The 25,964-nt window shown below is 41.7% G+C and overlaps 1 long non-coding RNA gene across 2 annotated transcripts; it reads right to left on the bottom strand.

Moving 5' to 3' along the window:
• Nucleotides 1-25,869, bottom strand: LOC112806542 (uncharacterized). 2 transcript variants are annotated; one of them, XR_012377086.1, is made up of 6 exons: nt 25,490-25,869; nt 23,093-23,187; nt 14,822-15,081; nt 13,331-14,276; nt 12,308-12,377; nt 1-577 (listed from the first exon to the last, which is right to left on the bottom strand). It is a non-coding gene; the product is annotated as an uncharacterized lncRNA (long non-coding RNA). The 2 variants fall into 2 exon arrangements; XR_012377087.1 differs by having other exon boundaries at nt 13,628-14,276.
• Between the last annotated feature and the right edge of the window lie 95 nt (nt 25,870-25,964).

Below are 25,964 nucleotides of genomic sequence, written 5' to 3'. Positions count from 1 at the left end.
GAAGCCCAGTGGTCATCCTCCCCTTCGCGGAGCCCCTCTCTTGAAGAGCAGAGTCCTGTGGATGCAGAGCTGAGGACAAAAGAAGGGAACAAAACAAACCAACCAACCAACAACAAAAAAGAAGCCTAAACTTATCCATTCCCTCCGTAAAACATCAAAACAGAGCAGTGTGTCCAGTCATACCTTTATATGAGCATTACTGGTTCTTAAAGGCGTGAGAGATTCTGTTGCAATGTCTCCAACATCCACTCCTCCAAATGGTCCCTGGTAATGATGATCGTAACAACACTTACTGTTCTGGGTGCTTTACATGTATTACCTTGATGCTCTGTCAGGGCTGAAGCAGCCATTCCTCTTTGTCTAAATGTTTCTCCCTGAAAAGGGCAGAATCCTGAGATGCCAGCTGGGGAGAGAGCCCAGGTCTACTTTGCAGCTTCTCGCATCACTAGTTTATAAGTTCCTCATTCCACAAAAACTTTGTGTTCAAAAGACTTCTCAGCATAATTAATAAGCACGGGGAAGGGCCACCTGACATCACTTCTCACCAGTGAAATGGAATTGAATAGGACAATGAGAACTAATGAAAACAAAACAAAACAAAACCAAACAAAAAAAGATCCCAGTGAAGTAGCAACATGAACATTTAATACAGAAAAATAAATATCCAAGGTAAACTCAAACAATAAAAAAAGGACATAATAGTAGGGAAAACCCCTAGTTCCTGGGTCAACAAAGATAAAATACTTAGAAGTTTAACAGAAACTGTATGACAAAACCTATATGACAATCTTTCAAATATGCCTGAAATACACAAAGTAGATTTAAACAAACAGAAAGATACCCCTTTTTCTTGGGCAGGAAGACCAATCCATCACAATGATAGTCAGCTATCTAAGATGATGTGAACTCTGTATTTGGCCTGTATATCCTCAGCTAAACACAAAGAGAGGGCTCCCGTACTCCCCAGATAAGCTGTGTGTTAGCAAACCTGATACTCCATGCAAATAAGCAATGCTGTGGCTAAGCAAATAAGTAATATATTGTGGTTACTGGGAGTCAGGTTTCCTCCTATCACAGAACAGAATTTTAAATATAGAAAAGTAGAAATATGGAAGGAACTCTGTGGTGATGTACTGCAATTGGAGTTATCTGTGAATGCACTGGTCTTAATCAATGTAATCAAGATATAAAAACAGATGTATGGGTGGCTGGCTGCTTCAGGATGAAGCTGAACATCTCTTTCCCAGCTACTGGCTACCAGAATCTCATTGAGGTGGATGATGAACGCAAACTTCATACCTTTTATGAAAAGTATATAGTCACAGAAGTGGCTGCTAAGGCTCTGGGTAAAGAACAGAAGGGTTATGTGGTCCAAATCTGTGTTGGGAATGACAAACAAGCCTTGTTCATGAAGCAGGGTGTCTTGACCCATGGCCGTATCCACTGGCTATTTCAGTAAGGGGCATTCCTGTTAAAGACCAAGGAGGACTGGAGAAAGTACAAATCTGTTCAGTGTTGCGCTGTGGATGTCAATCTGGGTGTTCTCAACTTAGTCACTAGAAAAAAGAGATACTCCTGGACTCACTGACATTACCAGGCCTCATTGCCTGAGGCCTCAAAGAGCTGGCAGAATCTGCAAACTTTTCAATCTCTCGAAAGAGGATGTTCACCAGTATGTTGAGAAAGCCCCTAAACAAAGAAGGTAAGAAACCTAGAATCAAAGCGCCCAAGATTCATTGTCTTGTTACTCCATGTGTCCTGCAACACAAACACTGATGTGTGGCTCTGAAGATACAGCATACTAAGAAAAAAAGAAAGAGGCTGCAGAATATGCAAAACTTTTGGCCAAGAGAATGAAAGAGGCCAAAGAAAAACACCAGGAACAGACTGCCAAGAGACAGAGGCTTTCCTCTTGAGAGCTTCTACCTCTAAGTCCTATCAAAAATGAGATTTTCTAAGAGTAACAAATAAGATCAGACATCAAGGGGCACCTCAGTGGCTCAGATGATTAAGCATCTGACTTCAGCTCAGGTCATGATCCCAGGGTCCTGCGATCAAGTCCTACATCAGGCTCCCTGCTCAGCATGGAGTCTGCTTCTCCCTCTCCTTCTGTCTGCCACTCTCTCTCTCTCTCTGACAAATAAATAAATAAAATCTTTTAAAAAAAATCAGACATCAAATCTCAAAAAAAGAGATATGCATATGAATGTATACATTAGGATATAATTTAGGATAGGATATCCCATCTGTCCCCTAATAGTGCCTAGAAACAAAAACATCCAAGCAGTAATCAGCACACTCAGCCCCACCCCTTGGTTTCTAAGTACCAGTCTCGAGGAACGAAGGAACGAAGGAATGAAGGAATGGAACAGAACGGAACAGAAGGGAAGGGAAGGGAGGGCAGGGAGGGAAAGGAAGGAAGGAAGGGAGGAGGGATGGAGGGAGGGAGGGAGGGAAGGAGGGAAACAAAACAAACCCCAGGATGCCATGGAGAAATAGAGACTCCAGGGCTAGCTCAGGGAAAGTACAAAGTGTGCCTGTATCATCTCATGGTGCTTAGAAAGTAAGGAAGTACTCATAAAATAATGGGGTATGTCTAAAACACACAGAAACCAAATAGAGGGTGCTCCCAGTAGCAAAACCAGGGACAGTGTGAGCAAAACAAGCAATTAAGAGTAATTCCTCTCAAGATACTTGTTAATTACAGGGACTGAAATAACAACTTCACAATGGAGAAACCTGTCAGACATCCCCTCAGCCACGTATCAAAGTAATCATTCCCAGTTGACATCACGTACTACCTGACAGATATGGTGTACTTGGGAGGGCACAAGACTTCTGTGGTATTCATTTCCAAAATGAATACCCTCAATCTAATCATGAGAAAACATCAGACCTACCAATGTTGAAGGTCCTCCTATAAAATAACTGGCCTAGACTCCAAAAAGGGTCAAGGTCCTGAAAGACAAAGATCTAAGGCACTGTCATCAATTAGAATAGACTTGGGAGACATGCCAATTAAATGCAATGTGGATTGGATCCTGGAACAAAAATATAGGAGTGGGGAAACTGGCCAAATTAGAATAAGGTCAATAGATAAATTAATAGTATTTTATCAATGTTAATTTCATGGTTTTGTGATGATTATGTAAGACGTTAACTTCAGGTGCAGCTGAAAGAAGGGAATGTGGGAGTTTTGTACCATTTCTGCAACCTTTCTCTAAGTTCAAAATTATTTCATAATAACGTTTTATTTATTTGAGAGAGAAAGAAAGAGAATATGAGCAAGCAGGAGGAGCAGAGGGAAAGGAAGAAGCAGACTCCACGCTGAGTACAGAGTCCTATGCGGGGCTTGATTCCACAACCCCAAGATCATGACTTGAGCCAAAATTAAGAGTTGGATGCCCAACCGAATGAGCCACCCAGATGCCCCGTCATAATAACATTTCTGAAAGAGGGATGTCATGAAATACAAAACCTGAGGTAATGTCAGATTAAGGAGACTAAAGAGACATGACACTTCAATGCAATGTATGACACTCAATTTTTTCTTATTAAAGACATCACGAGGATAACCTACCCAGGATTAGATGACAGAATTACATCAGGGTGAATTTTTTTTAAAGATCTTATTTATTTGAGAGAGAGAGAGAGAGAGAGAGAGAGAGAGAGAGACCATGAGTGGGGGGGCAGGGGCGGGGAGAGGGAGAAGCAGACTCCCCGCGGAGCAGGGAGCCCGATGTGGGGCTCGATCCCAGGACCCTGGGATCATGACCTGAGCCGAAGGCAGACGCCTAACGACTGAGCCACCCAGGCACCCCTACATCAATTTGAATTAACTGATTTTGATAACTTCACTGTAGTTATGTAAGAAATTCACACTGAAATACTTAGGTTAGGTAAAGGAGCATCAAGTCAGCAACTTACTTTCAAATGGTTAAGAAAATAACATATATAGGGAGATCCATATGGATAGAGTAAAGATAGTAAGAGGTTAGCGTTGGGGGAATTGGAATAAAAGGACAGGGGAATTCTTTCTACTTTTTTTTTTTTTTACCATTTTTTAAAATTTGAAGATATGGCAAAACGCAAAGTAATCACCATAATAAACCATGTAATAACCTCATTGGGAAGCTTATTCAATTTTGTGATTGCCATCTGTAAAAGTACTTTAGTCAGCTATGAGAAGTACAGCACAGGCAATATAGTTAATAATAGTGTAAGACCTTTCCATGATGAACAGATGGTAACTATACTTACTGCAGTGAATGTCACAGATACAGAATTGTTTAATCACTGTGTTGTACACCTAAAACTAATATAACATTGTAAGTCAACGATACTTTGATTTAAAAATTTTAATTGCTTTTGCGGAGATAGAAAAGATGGCAGAGGAGTAGGGGACCCTATTCCAAACGGTCCCTGGAATTGAACTGGGTATCTACCAGACCACCCTAAACACCCATGAAATCAGCCTGAGATGTAGGAAGATAAATCCAGATCTCTACAAACAGAATATCGCAGGCGGTTGGCTTCAAGGTACGAAGCAGGAAGCCGTGATTCCACAGGCAGATATTGGAGGATAAACGGCAGCGGGAGGGAGCATGGCCGTGGGGATCCCACACCGGTAGTGAGCGACAGCCTCGCGCACTGGGGACGGGACACAGACTCGCAGACCGGTAGCGGTGGGAAAGGACTTTAGGGCAGCCCCCTGGAAGAAAAGTGGAGCGGCGGGGCCACACATGCGAACTGGGGGCAGCTGGTGGTCTTAGAAGCACAAAGGGCAGAAACATGCCCCAACCTGGAGGTGAGGACTGGGAGCACTGCGGAGGGGGGCACAACCCAAGACGCTGCAGTTTATAGCAGCACAGACAGAAACAGAGACAGTGTGGCCTGGAGAGCTCACTGAAGAACAGACTGCGATCTCTCTGCTCTGGGGGAGAGGGTTGGAAACAGTCTCTTCTGCTCTCTCGGAAGAGACAGAGAAAGCCATCAGGGAAAGCTGCCAGAGAACAAAAGCCCCCCAAAAAAACAGTTCCCACTGAGCCCATCCCCCACCACAGGGGGCAGGGCAACTCTGCCCAAACGGGGTTGCCTGAGTAACAGCGCTGCAGGCCCCTCCCTCAGAAAACAGGCTGAGAAAACAAGAGGCCAGCAACCCTAAGGTTCCTAGAAAACAGGTGCATCTTGCTTGGGTTACAGTCAATAATTTGGACTCTATACATTCCCTCAACCACCCATCAACAGAATGACTAGAAGGAGGAACCCCCAAAATAGGAAAGACTCAGATTATGACTTACGCCGCAGATTTACAAATGGATGCAGATATAACCAAGATGTCAGAGATGGAATTCAGGCTAGGAATTGTAAAGACAATAGGTAGAATGGAGAAATCAATTAATGGCAACATAGAGTCTCTAAGGGCAGAAATGAAAGCTGAATTGGCAGAATTTAAAAATGCTATCAATGAGATCCTCTAATCTAGATAATCTAACAGCTAGGATAAGTGAGGCAGAAGAACGAATTAGTGACCTGGAAGACCATTTAATAGATAAAAAGGGAAAAGAGGAGGCCAGGGAAAAACTCAGAATCCATGAAAATAGAATCAGAGAAATAAGTGACAGCATGAAGAGTTCCAAGGTCAGAATTATGAGAATCCCGGAGGGGGTGGAGAGAGAGAGAGGACTAGAAGATATATATGAGCAAATCGTAGCTGAGAACTTCCCTAATCTGGGGAATGAAACAAACAATCGTGTCCTAGAGGCAGAGAGGACCCCTCCCGAGATCAAGGAAAACACTCCGGCATGTAATAGTAAAACTTGCAAATCTTAGAACCAAGGAAACCATCTTAAGGGCAGTTAGCGGGAAGAGATTCCTTACGTACAGAGGGAGGAACATCAGAATAATGTCAGACCTATCCACAGAGACCTGGCAAGCCAGAAAGACCAGGCAAGACATATTCAGGGTACTAAACGAGAAGAACATGCAGCCAAGAATACTTTATCCGGCAAGGCTGTCATTTAGAATGGATGGAGAGATGCAGAGCTTCCAAGACTGGCAGAAACTGAAAGAATATGTGACCACTAAGCCGGCCCTGCAAGAACTATCAAAGGGGGTTCTATAAAAGGAGAAAGACCCCAAGAGCGATATACAACAGAAATTTACAGGGACAATCTATAAAAACAACGTCTTCACAGTCAACATGATGACAATAAATTCATATCTTTCAATAATCACTCTCAACGTGAAGGGCATAAATGCTCCCATAAAATGGCGCGGGGTTGCAGATTGGATAAAAAGACAGGACCCATCCATATGCTGTCTACAAGAGACTCATTTTGAAACTAAAGCTACATCCACACTGAAAGTGAAGGGATGGGGATCCAACTTCCATGCCAGCGGACCTCAAAGGAAAGCTGAGGTAGCAAATCTTATATCAGACAAATTAGATTTTAAACTAAAGACCGTAGTTAGAGACACAATAGGACACTATATCATTCTTAAACGGTCTATCCAACAAGAAGATCTAACAATTGTAAATATCTATGCCCCCAACATGGGAGCAGCCATCTACATAAGCCAATTGTTAACCAAAATAAGGTGTCATATTGATAACAATATGTTAATTGTAGGAGACCTCAATACTCCACTCTCAGCAATAGACAGATCATCTAAGCAGAAAATCAACAAAGAAACAAGAGCTTCGAATGACACACTGGACCAGATGTACCTCATAGATATATACAGAACATTCCACCCTAAAACAACAGAATACTCATTCTTCTCGAACACACACGGAACTGTCTCCAGAATAGACCACATACTGGGTCACAAATCAGGTCTCAACCAATACCAAAAGATGGAGATTATTCCCTGCATATTCTCAGACCATAATGCTTTAAAACTGGAACTCAATCACAAGAAGAAATTTGGCAGAAATTCAAACACTTGGAAGCTAAAGACCACTCTGCTCAAGAATGTTTGGGTCAACCAGGAAATCAAAGAAGAACTTAAACAATTCATGGAAACCAATGAGAACGAAAACACATCAGTCCAAAACCTATGGGATACTTCAAAGGAGGTCCTAAGGGGGAAATACATAACCATCCAAGCCTCACTCAAAAAAATAGAAAAATCCCGAATTCACCAACTAACTCTACACCTTAAAGAACTAGAGAAAAAGCAACAAACGATGCTTAAGCCACACATTAGAAGAGAAATAATTAAGATTAGAGCAGAGATCAATGAATTAGAAACCAGAAACACAGTAGATCAGATCAACGAAACTAGAGGCTGGTTCTTTGAAAGAATCAGTAAGATCGATAAACCACCGGCCAGACTTATCCAAAAGAAAAGAGAAAGGACCCAAATTAATAAAATTGTGAATGAAAGGTGAGAGATCACAACTAAAACCAAGGAAATAGAAACAATTATTAGAAATTATTATCACCGGGCGCCTGGGTGGCTCAGTTGGTTAAGTGACTGCCTTCGGCTCAGGTCATGATCCTGGAGCCCTGGGATCGAGTCCCACATTGGGCTCCCGGCTCAGCGGGGAGCCTGCCTCTCCCTCTGACCCTCTCCTCTCTCATGCTGTTTCTCTCTCTCAAATAAATAAATAAAATCTTAAAAAAAAAGAAATTATTATCACCAACTATATGCTAATAAACTGAGCAATCTGGATGAAATGGATGCCTTCCTGGAAACTATTAAGCTGCCAAGACTGAAACAGGAAGAAATTGACAACCTGAACAGGCCAATAACCAGTAACGAGATTGAAGCAGTGATCAAAAGCCTCCCAAAAAACAAGAGCCCAGGGCCTGATGGATTCCCTGGGGAATTCTACCAAACATTCAAAGAAGAAATAAGACCTATTCTCCTGAAGCTGTTTCAAAAAATAGAAACGGAAAGGTTCCAGACTCATTCTATGAGGCCAGCATTACCTTAATCCCCAAACCAGGCAAAGACCCCATCAAAAAGGAGAATTTCAGACTGATATCCCTGATGAATATGGATTCCAAAATCCTCAACAAAATCCTAGTTAATAAGATCCAACAATACATTAAAAGGGTCATCCACCACAACCAAGTGGGATTTATCCCCGGGATGCAAGGGTGGTTCAACATTCGCAAATCAATCAATGTGATAGAACACATTAATAAGAGGAGAGAGAAGAACCATATGGTCCTCTCAAATGATGCAGAAAAAGCATTTGACAAAATACAGCATCCTTCCCTGATTAAAACTCTTCAGAGTATAGGGATAGAGGGTACATTCCTCAAGTTCATAAAATCAATCTATGAAAATGCCACAGCGAATATCGTCCTCAACGGGGAAAAGCTGAGAGCCTTTCCCTTAAGGGAAACACGTCAAGGATGCTCACTCTCGCCACTATTGTTCAACATAGTAACAGAAGTCCTAGCAACAGCAATCAGACAACAAAAAGAAATAAAAGGTATTCAAATTGGCAAAGAAGTCAAACTCTCTTTTTGCAGATGGCATGATACTTTATGTGGAAAACCCAAAAGACTCTACTCCCAAATTACTAGAACTCATACAGCAATTCAGTAATGTGGCAGGATACATAATCAATGCACAGAAATCCGTTGCTTTCTTATACACTAATAATGCAACTGTAGAAAGAGAAATTAGAAAAACAATTCCATTTACAATAGCACCAAAAACCATAAGACACCTCGGAATAAACCTAACCAAAGAGGTAAAGGACCTATACTCTAGGAAGTACAGAACACTCATGAAAGAAATTGAAGAAGACACAAAAAGATGGAAAAACATTCCATGCTCAGGGATAAGAATAAACATTGTTAAAATGTCTATGCTACCCAGAGCAATCAATACCTTCAACGCCATCCCGATCAAAATTCCAATGACATTTTTCAAAGTGCTGGAACAATCCTAAAATTTGTATGGAATCAGAAAAGACCCTGAATCACCAAGGAAATGTTGAAAAAGAAAAACAAAGCTGGGGGCATCATGTTGCCCGATTTCAAGCTATATTACAAAGCAGTGATCACCAAGACAGCATGGTACTAGCACAAAAACAGACACATAGATCAATGGAACAGAACAGAGAGCCCAGATATGGACCCTCATCTCTATGGTCAAATCATCTTCGACAAAGCAGGAAAATATATGCAATGGAAAAAAGACAGTCTCTTCAATAAATGGTGCTGGAAAAATTGGAGAGCCACATGCAGAAGAATGAAACTTGAACATTCTCTAACACCACACACAAAGCTAAACTCAAAAAGACCTCACTGTGAGACAGGAATCCATCAAAATCCTAGAGGAGAACATAGGCAATAACCTCTTTGACATCGGCCACAACAACTTCTTTCAAGATACATCTCCAAAAGCTAGTGAAACAAAAGCAAAAATGAACTTTTGGGACTTCATCAAGATAAAAAGCTTCTGCACAGCAAAGGAAACAGTCAACAAAACAAGGAGGCAACCCACAGAATGGGAGAAGATATTTGCAAATGACCTACAGATAAAGGGCTGGTATCCAAGATCTATAAAGAACTTCTCAAACTCAACACCCAAAAAACAAATAATCAAGTCAAAAAATGGTCAGAAGACATAAACAGACACTTCTCTGAAGAAGACATACAAATGGCTAACAGACACATGAAAAAATGTTCATCATCATTAGACGTCAGGGAAATTCAAATGAAAACCACATGGAGATACCACCTTACACCAGTCAGAATGGCAAAAATTGACCAGGCAAGAAATAACAAATGTTGGAGAGGTTGGGGAGAAAGGGAAACCCTCTTACACTATTGGTGGGAATGCAAGTTGGTAGTCACTTTGGAAAACAGTGTGGAGGTGCCTCAAAGAATTAAAAGTAGAGCTACCCTATGACCCAGCAATTGCACTCCTGGGTATTTACCCCAAAGACACAGATGTAGTGAAAAGAAGGGCCATGTGCACCCCAATGTTCATAGCAGCAACGTCCGCAATAGCCAAACTGTGGAAAGAGCCGAGATGCCCTTCAACAGATGAATGGATAAAGAAGATGTGGTCCACATATACAATGGAATATTACTCAGCCATCAGAAAGGATGAATACCCAACTTTTGCATCAACATGGATGGGACTGGAGGAGATGATGCTAAGTGAAATAAGTCAAGCGGAGAAAGTCAATTAGCATATGTTTTCACTTATTTGTGGAACATAAGGAATAGCGTGGAGGACATTAGGAGAAGGAAGGGAAAAATGAAGGGGGGGATATCGGAGGGAGAGATGAACCATGAGAGACTATGGACTCTAACAAACTGAGGGTTTTAGAGGGGAGGGGAGTGGGGGGATTGGTTAGCCCGGTGATGGGTATTAAGGAGGGCACGTACTGCATGGAGCACTGCATGGAGCACTGGCTGTTATACGAAAACAATGAATCATGGATCACCACATCAAAAACTAATGATGTGTTGTACGGTGACTAACATAACACGATAATATAAAATTTAAAAAAATAAAAATTTTAATTACTTTTAAAAAGTATTTTATTTTTTTAAGATTTTATTTATTTATTTGAGAGAGTAAGCACGCAAGAGCACAAGCATGAGCAGCGGGAGGGGCAGAGGGAGAAGCTAACTTCCCGCTGAGGAGGGAGCCTGACTTGGGCCTTGATCCCAGGACAGAGATCATGACCTGAGGTGAAGGCAGACGATTAACCGACTGAGCCACCCAGGTGCCCCTAAAAAAGGTATTTTAGTCAGAATTTGTTACTCTATCATTTCTACCTCGTTCTAGCTCTAGAGTCCATAGAAGAAAACAGCAATTTAAATTCCTTTTTACCAGAGACATACTTCCACATAGCTCTGCAACTATCTCCTCTCCAGACAAACATACACAGATTTTTCCAACCCTTCCCATGAGACCATAATTTCCAGGCTCTCCATCATCCGGGTCTCCCACCTTAGTATAGTTCCAGTTTATCAAAGTCCTTCATAAAATGCTGCTTCCAGTATCAAATTCATTCCTGTTGTGGTCTAGTCATTACAGGACACTGGAGGACTATGAACTTTCAACTAAACACCATGAGGTAATGGAAAAGGTAGAATCCCTAGAGTCTGCCAGATGTGGTGGGAACCCCAGCTGTGGTACCACTCCCACGTGGCCTCACTGAGCTTACACTGCAAGGAAATGACTTCAAGTTCACTGGGATAAAGTCATTTTCATCTTGTCTTTCTTTTGACCATTTCAATTCTTTCCTACTTCTTGTCTTCACATCTTTTGCCATTTGCTTCTGTCCTCTATTTTTAAGAGAAATGGACCCATCAAAGTAAAAAAAAGGTATGGATGAGAAAGTGATTCAGCCAGGTATAAAAAAATTTCTCACAGCAATTTTCCTTACAGAAATTAGGTACAAAGAGTATTTCCAATTAATAAGTAAGGTATCAACTTGATTTGCTGAACAAAGTTTTCTAAGAGTATAATGAATGCTCAAGAAGAAGGGCACTGGACACTTTAGGCATGAATGGAAACAGGCCTGCCTACCCAGAGTCTACCAGTAAAGCTACACATGACGTAAGAATATAAACTGTTGGAGAGTTTCTGCGCTGGAAAAAAAATCCCCAGGTAGGACAAGTAATATATTGAGGAGAGATAGGACCTGCAGGGTAACGGCACTTTTCTCAAGGTCGTTGTCTGCAGGATGTTTTTTTACGATTTTTATTTATTTGACAGAGAGAGATACAGCAAGAGAGGAAACACAAGCAGGGGGAGTGAGAGAGGGAGAAGCAGGGGGAGTTTGAGAGGGAGAAGTAGGCTCCCCACTGAGCAGCGATCCCAATGCAGGGCTTGATCCCAGGACCCTGGGATCATGACCTGAGCTGAAGGCAGACGCTTAACTGACTAAGCCACCCAGGTGCCCCTTCTGCACGGTTTTTTGAACCAAGTGTAAGGAAGAGACAACTTAACACACGAACTTGTGATATTGTTAATGAAAGAATTTGAGAACTAAGTAAAATAGTTTTCAGCTATTTTAGTGTGAAAATTAATAAAAGGAAACCTCACTAACATGGAGGGAAGCCAGCAGGAGGAGCTCTCATGTCCCACCACTCCTGGTCAATTGCAGACCAAACAGGTAAAAAGGGACCCTGCACTTGGAGACTACTGTCCCAGCATGTGGAGGGAAGGTTTTCCTCCTCCCCCAGCAATAGCCCAGCCAATGAGAAGCCACTATACTCCTAACTTCAAGTTTATTCCCATGGCCTTTCTGTTAGTCCTCCCAACTCTCCCCTTTCCTGTATACAAGAGTGTTCCTCTCTTTTCCCTTCCTCACCTTTATTCTCTGGACTTGCCTGTGGTTTTGCCCTAGCTTGCATATCCCTAATTGCGAGTATTTGGTACTCCTGAAAAAAACAAACAAACAAACAAACAAAAAACCCGTTTTTGCCCGTAAAATAACTGAGTTTTATTTTGAAGGTTAACATCGGGCAAGTAATAAATCAGAATATTAAAATTAAATTTGCTTCATTAAAAAATGATATATTACAATATACACTTATGATTTGTACGTATTTTAATAAAGCATTTTTAAAAGATAAAAACATCTATCCTTGGGGACAGAACAGGCACAGCCACACATAATTACCCACACACTAATGACTGAGGGACTTTGGTACAGTCGGCCCATGAAAGAAAAAGAACCAGGATCAACCTAATTTGGGTCTAGGCCTGATATGAAATTCGGAAGAGAGCTCTGGGGCAGAATCTGAAGGAGCGGTGAACGCCAGTGGCTGCAAGTACAACTCCCTGCACGTTCCACAGCTGTTCAGGTGCACGCTTCATTCACTTCTCCACGCCTATGTCTATCCCACATTTAGCAACAGTAACAGCGGTACTATCATAACCGAAGTGCGCCCTCATCTTTCTTTAACCAGCACAACTGCTATAAAACAGAGATCGGGTTTTCCTCGTCTGACAGATTTAAGTGCCAGGGTTGATTCTGAAACCCCGGATCTGGCTGGGAAAAAAAAAAAAAAAGAAAGACAAATCATTCCACTCCAACCAGACCCCTGCTTCTTTGGGGCCAGGCACCATTTCGGGCATTTCCTCCTCACGACACTATTAGCTGTTCAAAGAAGCAGCGTCCCATTTTACACAGGAGCAGCGAAAAGTCACAGAGCCTCTCCGGAGCTCCAAGAGTGGTCCACGCAACACCCACGCTGGCGCCTCCAGGGCCACACGAGAGACACCCACACCCCAACGCACACCCCGGTCCCACACCCGCAGCAACCACCAGTACCCGCCACCACGGACGCTCCCCCAGAGTCTACGCCACAGCGCGCGGAAGCCCCTGTACCTGCGACTCCAGAACGCCTCTGGCACTCCAGAGCGCGGCGGCGGGGTACTCTGCGCCCGCGCAACAACCCCTCCACACACACCCCCTGCAGCCCCCACGAACGCACGCATGCGTGTTCCAACACCCGCGACCGCGTTCCACACCGGAGACACAGTGAGCTGAGGCCCCGCCTCCGCTGTCGCCACTACGCATGCGCGTTCTCATCCACGACAACGTTCCCCCCACAACCTATGCCAGTCCCGAGACACGGGGAGAAGAGACCACCCTTTTTTGGATGAGCGCTTCTGGCTCGTTTACCAATTCAGGCACTCCCGGTTCTACATCCGCCCTTCGCTACTGAAGGTCGGCCTCTGGCTGGCCAGGACCCCGGGGCGTTCAGGACTCCGGGAACCACGGCGGTGGAGGCACGCATGCGCACAACACAGCTTAGAGGACTCCCAGAAGCCACCGCGGCAAGCTCAAGGTGACGGGCTATGAAGCAGCGCTTCCGGTCGGCCCGGAAGCTGGGAGACCTTGGTCGGGTGCTTGGTCTCCTCTCGTTCTTTTGGTGGTGTTTACACCACTCCGCGTGTTGCCAGGTCAGGTATGAGGCTTGGGCGGGGGCGGCCGGGGCTCCGATCCTCTCATTCCATGTTCAATACCGTAAAATTTCCTAAGTGTTGGCTTTCTGTGATACTGGTACAAGCAGAGGGTGCAGTGGAGGTGTATCTGGAGAGGACCGTGCAGGGCGGTTAGAGGTGATTGAAACCGTTGTGAATCAGCATCGTGTGAGGATTTAATGAAGCCTTGGACTATTGGAAAGGAAGACTAGCTATAAGCTAGGCATCCTCCGTCCTTCCCTGACTCGTTCTCCATAAGCAGCTGGAGATGGACCGAACTCCTTGCTCCTGTTGCGGGCTCGGGTGGAGGCGGATGAGGGGACAAATCTGCTCCGGTTTCGGAGGCACTGTTAAAAAACAAAATCCAGCTGAGTAAATTGAAGAGCTAATTGACTTTATTAAACGATTCATGAATCTGGCAGCAAACTAGCGAGTACAGGGAGTACTGAGGAGTGCTACAATATGGAAAGTTTATATTGGAAGGGGGGTGGGTTGAGAAAGTTATTAGCAAAAGAAAAGAAAGGGTTGTTCCAGACAAGGTCATCTTCCCTTGGGGGAATGGCAGGAGGTCTTAGGTGGATTATCTCTTCTTCCTTTGGGGGATAGAGTACCCATGTGACAGATTACTGTTGTGGTGACCAGAAAGTTCCTGCCTGACAGGTTAAGACTACATTTCTGGGAGAGGATGAAAGTGCATTTAGGTTAGTTATTAAGCACCGATTTGGTGACACCATTTTGGGCCAGAGGTTTTCTTTTTAAATGTCTTTAACGTTTGTTGCTACATAACAAACTCTACCTAAAATGTAGTAGCAGCTAGAGCAAGGACCATTTTATTATTTCCTATGTTTCTGGGGGTGAGGAATTCAAACTGGGCAGGACAGGAATGATTTACCTGTTTTGGGTAACTGCTGGCTTGGAATACCCAAGATGGCCTCTTCATTCAAAGTGTGATACCTAACTGGAAGTTCTATAGGTAGGTCCTGTGTCTAGGCCTCTATTTTTGCTGCCAGTTGGGTTCCTCAGCTTTATTCTTGTAGTCTCAGAACCTGTCCCTCTTCATTTGGCTTCTTAATGGCCTTTCCAGTGGGATGGCTGTACTCCTTCCCTGGCTTCCGTGAGGGTAAAACAGCCTTCTTAGTTTCTGCCCTGGAACTGACACAGAGTCACTTCTGTCACATTCTGTCGATTAAAGCAAGTTGTAGGCCCAACCCAGTTTCAAGGAAAGGGGGACTGCATTTCATTTTGGCAAAAAGAGTGAATTAGCCTGATAGTCTTCCTAGAGATCCACTATACGTAATCTACTTTAGATTGACTAAAGTAGAATTGATTACAAGTGGCTTTCAGCAGAGTCTGGGTGTGTTCCTGTTATGCATATGTAGGATTCTAGAAACAACTGTGATAGGTATTCAGTTCTTTTTAATCACTCTGTTTATCTTGAACTTTTCCCTTATCACTAAATATTTTTCTGCACCCAAATTTTAGTGAACAAATAGTATGTCACAGTATTGCCCTTTAGTGATTTAGCTAAGCTGCTCTTAAGAGACACAGATTTCTGATCAGCTCCTTTCCATGCCTCCCAACTTCCTATCATTTAATTAGGCTCTTTTAAGGCTCTGTTTTGTCATTTCAGGGATCAGTGACATTCAAAGATGTGGTCATTGGCTTCTCCAAGGAAGAATGGGGATTACTGAACCCTGCTCAAAGAGATTTGTACATTACAGTGATGGAGAATTATCAGAATTTGGTTTGGGTGGGTAAGTGCATCCAACCCTTAATTTAGCATCTGATCTTGGGTGTGTCTTCTTGTTCTACTGGGACTCTTTGGTAAGGCTCTGATTTTCCATGAAATGTGAGCAGCTTTCTTTATCCCATCTGCCAGATACTCACCAAGACTTTTCTTGTTTTTTAATGGCCTCTGTCCTTATTACAATATGGCTGTGTCAGAACACTTAAGTAACAACAGCATGGCCAATTCTTTCTCCCTATTTTCACAGGTCTTTCATTTATAAGTCTGATGTAGTTTCACTATTAGAGCATGGGAAACTGCCCTGAATGATAGGGAAATAAGAGATGAGAGTCCCAGTGCCAAGTGGGTAAGAGGAACCAGGTAGGGGTAAGCCATGCATATCACAGACCAGCTGATTCTAGAGGGCAGCACCTTTAGGATATGAAAGATGCTCTCTTCAGATGTTTCAGGCATGTGCAGAAATTGAGGCTTCTTGAATTTGAGTTCCTACAGGAATACTAGTCATCTTCTGCAATCACCCAACATTTACATTGACCTTTATAAATGCCTACAGCCTCAGAAACTATAGGTGTGTCTTTCTTCATTATCTTTGGTAAGGTTCTTTTTAACTCCTGATCCTGTTCCTCACTAGCTCGCCCTTATTTCTTCGGTCTTGCGTGAGGCTCTATATTTTTATGAAACATATTCTTTGCTACTGCTGTTTATTTTAAAATGACCTGAAAAGTTATCTGATTGTCCAGATGGATGTATTAATTGATCATTTACTCACTAACAAACACTTATTCTTTTTTAAAAACTGGCCCAAGTGTTACAGGTCCCCAAGATCACCTCCAGGTTTGATGACTCACTAGGAGTAGTCACAGGACTCAACCATAAAGTTGTACTCATGTCTACAAAGTTAGGGAGTAGTCCCCAAGAGCACCCTCATTTCTGATACAAATTGCACATTCAGGGGTCCCCAAGATCACCCTCAGGTTTGATAATTCACTAGAAGGAGTCAAAACTTAATAAAAACTTCTACTCATGGTTTATGAAAGGATACATATTAAAATCAGCCAAGCGAAGAGATTGATGGGGCAGAGTCCAGGAGGATTCTAGATGCAAAGCTTCCATTTGTCCTACAACAGTAGGTTACCTGACCTTAGGTGTCCACTCTTTATTGGGGCTCTGTCAAAAATATGGTGGGTTGCTTATGTGGCTCACCTCAGTCTCTAGGCCCTGCGGAGGTCACACTGATACCCCACCATAAATCACATTGTTTGACTGTCTGGTATGGTTCAAGTTTCTTACGTAAACAGAAATACTTTACTTTTATTAGGCATGACATTTCAAGGAGTCAGATCACCTCCCAGGAGCCAAGAGCAAAGACTAGATCTCTTTGGGAAAGGTTAAACTCTTTACTGCACAATAGCTAAGATTCAGCAAAGAGAAAAGTCTCATGGGGCAAAGTCTGGAGGAAACTAGATACAAGAGTCACGTAGGATGTGCTTAATTCTAATAGCTGAAAGTTGTGACATATGTATGAGATGTTGGCTGGACAATAATAGAGATTCGCTACCTAAGGGTTTTACTGGAAGCTGGTCACAAAGGTTCCCTCTGCCTATTTTAGCACATGCTAAAATTCCAGAGTCTTAGAAGATAGGTATTTTGCATAAGCTACATTCACACAAATAATTTAGGCACAGGGAGCCACTTTTATTCTAGGAATGGCAGGAATTCTCCCCAAAACCAAGTTGCTAGAGAACATCGAGGGCCAACTTTGTAAGCAAGACTTTCTAAGGAGAGCATTCTCAGGCTTGCTATATTAATTCTTTCCTGAGTTTAAAAGTATAGAAACTTTTGGCCTGCCTGGGTGGCTCAATCATTAAGCATCTGCGTTTGGCTCAGGTCATGATCCCAGGGTCCTGGAATCTAGCCCCACGTTGGGGGCTGCTCATTATGGAGCCTGCGTCTCCCTCTCCCTCTGCCTCTCCCTGCTCATTATGGAGCCTGCGTCTCCCTCTGCCTCTGCCTCTCTCCCTGCTTGTGCTCTCTCGCATGCTCTATATCAAATAAATAAATCTTTTTGAAAAATAAAAGTGTAGAAACTTTTAGTTTTACTTTTGAGTGGAGGAACTAAGACTTGCTTCCATGGACCTGTGCAAACCAGAAACTTTCATTAGAAGGACCTAAATTGGTTGTTTTGATGTATAGGAGTGAATATAGTTTTAGTTTTGAATCTTGGTGATACTTAGGTTGATATAAAGTGAGGAAATGAAGCACATTTGTGATGCATTTATTAAGGAATCATTTAGAGTTGAGCTATAGCTTGAACCATAAGCTGAAAATGTGTAACAGGTTTTAGTAGATGAAACTCAGGACCCGAGATGAATGTGTATTTCATACACATATACACATATATACCACATACTTTGGTGATAGAGCCCTAGGAACAGAAGAAATGGATTGCCTATGGATAGCACAGAATCGAGAATTGACTAGTTGATAGCAGGAGAAACAAGAAAGTCCTATGTTACAGTTCCAAGGCCTACTCCAAGAAGAGATGGATTTAGACAGCAAAAGAGCTGTAGGACCTGGCTCGCCAGACACCACAACTGCCAGCACCTTGATCTTGGACTTACCGACTCCACAACTGTGAGAAATGTTTGTTGTTTAAGCCCCACTCAGGTGTTTTGTTATAGTCAGCTCAAGCTGACTAAGACAACCTATAACCAACATCATATTTATGAATGCTTATCTCCTAAGAATAAGAAAAAGACAAGGAAGTCTGTTCCCACTGCTTGTATTAAACATTGTCCCAGAGGTTTTAGCCAGTGATAAGGCAAGGAAAAAATAGAAGGAAGATTGGAAAGCAGTAAAACTATTTGCAGATGGCATGATTATGTAGAAAGTCCTATGTATTACACAGAAAGTTACTTTAGAGTTGAATGAGTTTAGCAAGGTTGCACATTATAAGATGAATATATAAAAACCAATCGCATTTCTATATACTAGCATCGAAAAATTAGGAATTGAAATTAAAACAATAATTTATAACTTTATTATTATATATCATATTATATATATAATGATTTATATGTCTTTATGGATATGTAACATATCCATAAATTATAATAATTTTCACTTATAGTAGCACCAAAAATATGAAATACTTAAATAATCTGTACACTAAGAGTTACAAAACACAGTTGAGAGAAATATTGAGGAAATACATATGTTACCTTCATGCATTGGAAATCTCAATATTATTAAGACATCACTTCTCACCAAAATTCATTTATATGTTCAGCACCATCTCAATCAAAATCCCTGTAGGCTTTTAAATAGAATTCAACATGCTGATTCCACAATTCACAGGGAAATGCAAAAGCTACAGTAATCAAGACAAGTATTGGCATAAAGACAGAAAAAGAGGTTAATGAGACAGATTAGAGCCCAGAAATAAACCAGTACATACATGGTCAGTTGATATGGGGAAAAAAAGCAAAGGCAATTCAGTAGAGAATGAAAAATGTTTTTTCAATTGGTGCTGGAACAACTGGATATTTATATGAAAACAACAACTTTGATCCATCTCTTGCACCATATACAAAAATTAACTCCAAAATAGAGCTAAATGTAAAACCTAAAACTACAAAACTTTCAGGAGAAAGTATCTGTGACCTTAAGTTAAACAAAGATTTCTTTGCTATTTCACCATAAAATATAAAAATGATAAATATAACCTCATCAAAATTAAGAATTGCTGGGGTGCCTGAATGGTTCAGTTGGTTGAATGTCTGACTGTTGATTTCAGCTCTGGTCTTGATCTCAAGGTCATAGCTTCAGGCCCCATGTTGGGCTCCACACTGGATGTGGAGTGTACTTAAAAAAATTAAGAATTTCTACCCCTCAAAAAACACAACTAAGATAATGAAAAGACAACAGCCTAGAGAAAGTTATTTACATATCACATACGCAAATAGGTACTTGTATCTGGAATATATACAGAACACTCAAAATTCAAAAAAAGGCAAACAAACCAATTTATAAATGGGTAACAGATTTGAGCAGATACTTCACTAAAGATTAAGTAATGGCAAATAGGTGCATAAAAATGCTCAATATCATTAGTCATTAAGGAAATGCAGATTAAAACCACAATGAGATACCATGATACCCATTAGCATCTATAAAATTATAAGGAAGGACTATATACCAACATTATAATATTGAGTAAATGCTGAAGAATACTAAATCAGTATACTGTTTGTAAGCATGTCAGTGTATATTAATATAAAAATATGACACTGGGAAGGAATAATGTTAATGTATTAGAAATTTCTTTCCCACATAATTATTCACAATTAGAGGCATCTGGGTGGCTCAGTTGGTAAAGCGTCTGCCTTTGGCCTGGGTCATGGTCCCAGGATCCTGGGATTGAGCCCTGCATTGGGCTCCCTGCTCGGCAGCAGGGGTCTGCTTCTCCCTTACCCCCTGGAACTTCCCCTGTTTGTGCTCTCTCTCTCTCTCTCTCTGTCAAATAAATAAAATCTCAGGGCACCTGGGTGGCTCAGTCGTTAAGCATCTGCCTTCAGCTCAGGTCATGATCCCAGGGTCCTGGGATCGAGCCCCGCATTGGGCTCCCTGCTCAGCAGGAAGCCTGCTTCTCCCTCTCCCGCTCCCCAGCTTATGTTCCCTCTCTCGCTGTCTCTCTCTCTCTCTGTCAAATAGATAAATAAAATCTTTTAAATAAACAAATAAATAAATAAATAAAATCTCTAAAAATAAATTAAAGAGCCTTATGCCTAAAGAAATTCCCACATGTATGGCATTTAAAGGGTTACTTTCTCATATGATCCTTTTATGTAGATTAGGGTTGGCTTAAGGTAATGGGTTTCCAAAATTTCTCCACTTACCTGGTTGCTTGCCAGCATGAATTTTGCAATGAATAACAATTGATAGGTGGTATTGGGGGACTTTTACATTACCATTTTAGTATGGCCTTTAGCGGTGAATGTGATGATGTGAATCCGCTGATAAATGTAACATGAGTTGAACCAAAAAGCATTTCCATATTGGACAAGGTTATACATAATCATGAATTATTTGATGTTCCGTGAGGAAAAAAACCAGTGAGGTCTTCCCTTCACATATTTATAGGAATTTTCTGTAGCATGAATTCCTTCAGGTTAAGGAAGATGACAGTATCTGAAAGCCTTCCCACATTACTACATACATAAAGAATGATGTTGAGTAAGTTGTGAACACTGACTAAAGGCTTTCCCACATTCCTTACATACATAGGGCTTTTCACCAGTATGAATTTTCTGACATTGAATAACTAGTGTTAAGTGACTAAAAGCTTTTCCACATTCAGTACATTGATACAGGTTCTCATCAGTATAGTTGCTAATATATTCATTAAATTGTGAAATCCAACTAAAAGTTTTCATTACATTTATATGGTTTCCCACTAGTCTGAATTCTCTGGTGATGATAAAGTTGTGAGCCCTGCATACAGGCCTTCCTACAAACCTTATATTTATAAGCTGTCTCACTAGATGGATCCTCTGATTTGAGGTAGATATGAATGATAACTAAAGGTCTTTCCACATTCATTACATTTATATGACTTCTCACTGGTATGGATATTTTGATGTTCATTAAGTTGTGTGATACCACTAAAGGCCTTTCTGTATTCCTTACAGCCAGGGTTTTTCTCCAGTATGAATTCTCTCATGTTGAATAATTAGTGAGAAGTGACTAAAAGCTTATGCACATTCAGTATATTGATAGAATTTCCCCCAGTATGAGCTCTGTAATGTACATTAAGTTTTGAGAGCCAAATACAGCTTTTTTTTTTTTTTAAACAATCCTTACATGTGTAGGTTTTCTCACCAGTATGAATTCTCTGATGTTGGGTAAAGAGTGAAACTGGACTAAAGGCCCTTCCACATTCTTTACATTCACAGGGTCTTTCCCAGTGTGAATTCTATGATGTTGAGGAAGATCAGAACAGTGGTGGAAAGCCTTCCCATATTGCTTGCATTCATAAGGTTTGTCAGAATTATTTAACTCCTTAATAAGGAACCAGCATGATGGCAAAGCTGCTTCAAAGAAGTCAATAAATGAATACACAAACACAAACAAATGCTGAAATGAGCTTGCTAATACATCAAAAACTGGTTAATTTCATACAGAGTGTGAAAATCATAGCATTTGGGGTTATTTTTTCTGCTGGCCAGCAATGTCCACGTTAACAAGCTAATTGCATGAGTCTAGGTCCTAATCAATAGTAAACAGTAAGTCAGACAAAGGTACAAATCCTCTAGAAAATGAAACAGCAATTGGGCATACTTGTTAGGCAATTTCCTAGTATGATATTTAAAAAGCATGAGTCTTGCCTACCAAAATCCCACATTTAGGAATCTACCCTGATGATATACTTCCAACAACCTGAAAATATATATGCATAAGACTATTCATTACAGCATGATCATAATTTTAAAATACTGAAAACAGTCTAAACACCCACATATAGGAGAGTGGTTCAATAAACTATGGTACATCTACACAAAGTGTTATGCAGCCTGCATACAAGAATGAAAAAAATCATGATCAAAATTGTGATAATAATCATAAAAAATTTGACTATATAGAATTTTAAAAAATGCTTAAGAAATGTTTGACAGCAGAAATTATAGGCTGGTGTAATCCTACATCTGAGGATGCATCAGAAGCAAATTTAGGGCCCAGGTTAATACAGAGTCTTACTCAAACTGGAAAATGAGAAAATGTTTATTAAAAAATTTTTATTAGATGTTTATTAAAATGTTTATTAAATATTTATTAAAAAAGAAAAGAGTGGGGCAGCTGGTTAAGCATCCAACTCTTGATTTTGGCTCACGTCATGATCTCAGGGTTGGGAGATCAAGCCCTGTGTCAGGCTCCACCCTGGGTGTGGAGCCTGCTTAAGATTCTCTCTCCCTCTGCCTCTTCCCTTCCCTCTCCAAAAAGGGAAAGGGTGAAAGAAAGAATGTAAAAATCTGAATCTGGAAAAACATGTCAAAGGAAAAAATCATCGGGCTGTAACCAAAATAAACTTTTTGGAAACATACTTTTGGTTGGAAGTAATGACCCAACTATTAAAAAAAGAATGGGGGAGAAACTGGGAACAAATAATGTTCCCTGGAAAGGTAAAGTTGTACTTCAAAGGAAGTACCTTCCTCTTTGAATGGAGACAGGCACAGGGAGCAGTGTGTGTGAGTACAAGAGAGTCCCCTCCAGAGCTCACACTGACAGCAGTAATGCTCTGTTCTGAACACTAGGGACTCTGACGGGACCCTTCTAGTCATTGTCTCAAAGGTGCTCCATCCTGCTGACCTGGGCCATTAGCTACAGTGCCACTGCCCTCTTTAATCATCCTTCACTCACCTGGCACAGGCTTCCTGTCACATCTCTTTCTGCCAACCAGGGTTCCTTCCCTTGTTCCAGTAAGGAGATGACATTTGGCTTGGATATAGAAAAACCTGTGTACCCAAGAAGAAATGCAGCAGAGTCAAAAGGGGGTGTCTCAGAATTCATATCCAGTTCCTGGTTATCAATGAAGAGAAGAAATTAGAAAAGGCCAGAGAAGAGGAGGAAGTCATTTTTGGAATGGGGTAGAAGCTTTTTTAGGTGTTATCCTACAGAATTATCCATCCCCACTCTGTACAATCTCATGGAGAGCAGAGCAGAAACTCAACCAGGGTCTTGAAAGTCTCCTCAGAAATCCACATCAAAGGCAGATGTTCCAGTGGACAAATTTCAGCCTTCCAGGGGTATTAACATCTTACCTAGAGATGAAGTTGCTTAAGTTCTCCAGCATTCCATCTCTGCACAAATCTTAGCAAGTTCCGGCCTGCCCCACTCAACCTGATATGACTATCGCCACACCCCTAAACATCACTGACCCTTGAAACAACAAAATGATAATGTGTGCCATTGAAATAAGTATTTACGACTAGAAAAATAGAAGGATGAGAAGGACATTGCAGAGCTGAAGCCAGCGAGCACATTAAGGAAATTGTGGCAATTCAAGGGAAGGGTCTGTACTTCTCTTGAGAGCAGCACAACTTCCTTCATAAAAGGAGATAGGTCCATCAAAAGATACTTCAAAGAACGAAAAGAATTCAAGTTCAAAGGTTTTCCAATAAATTAAACTGTAAAGAAGTTCAATGCACAACCTAATATGTCTGAATTGTCTTTATTCCTTCTGTTCAGAAATTAGGCAGTGATTATGGAAACATTGATACATTTTTTAAGTGTTTGAATGCTTTCATAATGTTCCAAGAAAATTCAAATGAGAGAAATGGTTCTCCAGGGCAATTCTGCACCCCCAGAAGACAGTTGGCAGCACCTGCAGACATTTTGGTTAGCACCACTGGGATAGGGAATGCTAATAGCACCTAGTGGGTAGAGACCAGAGATGCTGCTGACCATTCACCAATGTATAAGACAGCACAACTAAGGATTATAAGCCTTAAATATCATTAGTACTGAACTTGAGAAATCCTGAGCTAGAGAAACTTTTTTTTTTCACGGAATCATTGCAAAATGGTTAACAGAGTCTCTGTTAGGAATTATGAGAGTTGTGTATTATTTTAAAATGTATTGAAGAGTCAGGTTCATCATTGTCTTAATGTTACCGTTCCTTACTAGGTCAGCTTCTTCAATCAGATTTATTTTTATTAGCTGCACACTTTCCCATGACATTGCACTAAATGACTCAGCCTTTCATTTTGGGGCACTTGAGGTTGAAAAAGGTATCTTTAGGGACATTCCTAGCTCTGCTGATTTATGATTTTCAATACCTCATGCACTCTGGCTAGTCTCACCTAGCCCATCCCTAAGTGTGCTCTTTCCTTGTTCCCGAGCAATAGAATGCTAATGGGGGATGAAGGGTAATCCAGGCTCACACAGATGTGGCCCACTACCCACACTTGTGGCTGAACATCAGATATGACCTTGGGTCAGGCATCCATCTGGAGGGACTGCTGGGCAATGTCTCTGATTCTATAACCAAATTCCCAATGCCACCCCCAATTCAAAAGGTGTGAAACAGCACTGTTATTACATTCTGAGGCTGAGACCTTCTGTCTTAGTCCATTCTGGCTGCTGTAACAAAGTACCACAGTCTGGGTGGCTTATTTACAATCGAAGTTTGTTTTTCACGGTTCTGGAGGCTGGAAGTCCAAGATCAGGGCGGCAGGATGACTGGGCTCCAGTGAGGGCCCGCTCACAGGTTGCAGATGGCCAGCTTGACATTACATCCTCACATAGTGAAGAGTTAGGTAAGGGATCTCTCTAGAGACTCTTTTATGGGGACGCTAATCCCATTCATCCTGACCTAATCACTTAGTAAAGGTCCCACCTCCAAATACCATCACATAGGAATTGGAAGAACATATTCAGACCACAGCAGAGACCAACCACCACCACTGCCTATCTTATTCAACTGGGAAACCCTGGTCTGTAGATTACCATTAAAGCATTATTATGTGTGGTTCCTTTAAACACTGATTAGTCCCTTAAATCATATTTCATATAGGAGTCTTTCATGTTTCACTGAAACAATGCATTTCTGGTCCATCGAGGCTCCTGCAAAACAGTCCATAGGAGATATGAACACCTGAACCCAGGTCAGAGAGAGGGGGATTCTTAGCGAGAGCTTAGGGCTATTTGATCCTTTTGTGCATGGGTGAAACTTAGGCAGGAAATCCCCCCCAAATTTTCCTACATTTTATATCAAATGAGCACGGTTTGAGGAAGGAGAAAGAAAGCATGACTTACCTAGGCCATGGCTTTCAGAATAGCAAGGACCCATGAGTCCTCCAGGTTCCTCTCCTGGGGCAGGGTGAGTCCTGAGAAGGCAGAGAACCAAGGAGGGAAGAGAAAACATGAGAGGTCAGGCTGCCTCCCGGAAAGACAGGTTGCAATTCTCTTCCTCCCTCATCTCGTGCCAGCCTTCGGGTGTTCATGAAAATACTGAGCATCTTGGACAGATTTCTAAAATGTCCCTCACCCCCAAATTCTGCTCCTCCCATGTTACATGCCCTGCATGATTATAATTTTAATTCTTGGGACGCCTGGGTGGCTCAGTCGATTAAGTATCTGCTTCAGCTCAGGTCATGATCTCAGGGTCGTGAGATTGAGCCCCGTGTCTTTCCCCTCCCTCTCCCTCTCCCTCTGCTCCTCCCCCTGCTCTTGCTCTGTGTGGGGGCTCGCTCTCTCACATACATACATACATAAAATCTTTTTTTTTTTA

The sequence above is a fragment of the Callorhinus ursinus genome, unplaced genomic scaffold (assembly GCF_003265705.2).
Source record: "Callorhinus ursinus isolate GAN/ISIS: 27379988/994484 unplaced genomic scaffold, GSC_fseal_2.0 scaffold106, whole genome shotgun sequence".
Taxonomy (NCBI): Eukaryota; Metazoa; Chordata; class Mammalia; order Carnivora; family Otariidae; genus Callorhinus; species Callorhinus ursinus.
Note: the sequence above shows the minus strand (reverse complement) of the source record. Positions and strands in the feature narration are given on the sequence as shown.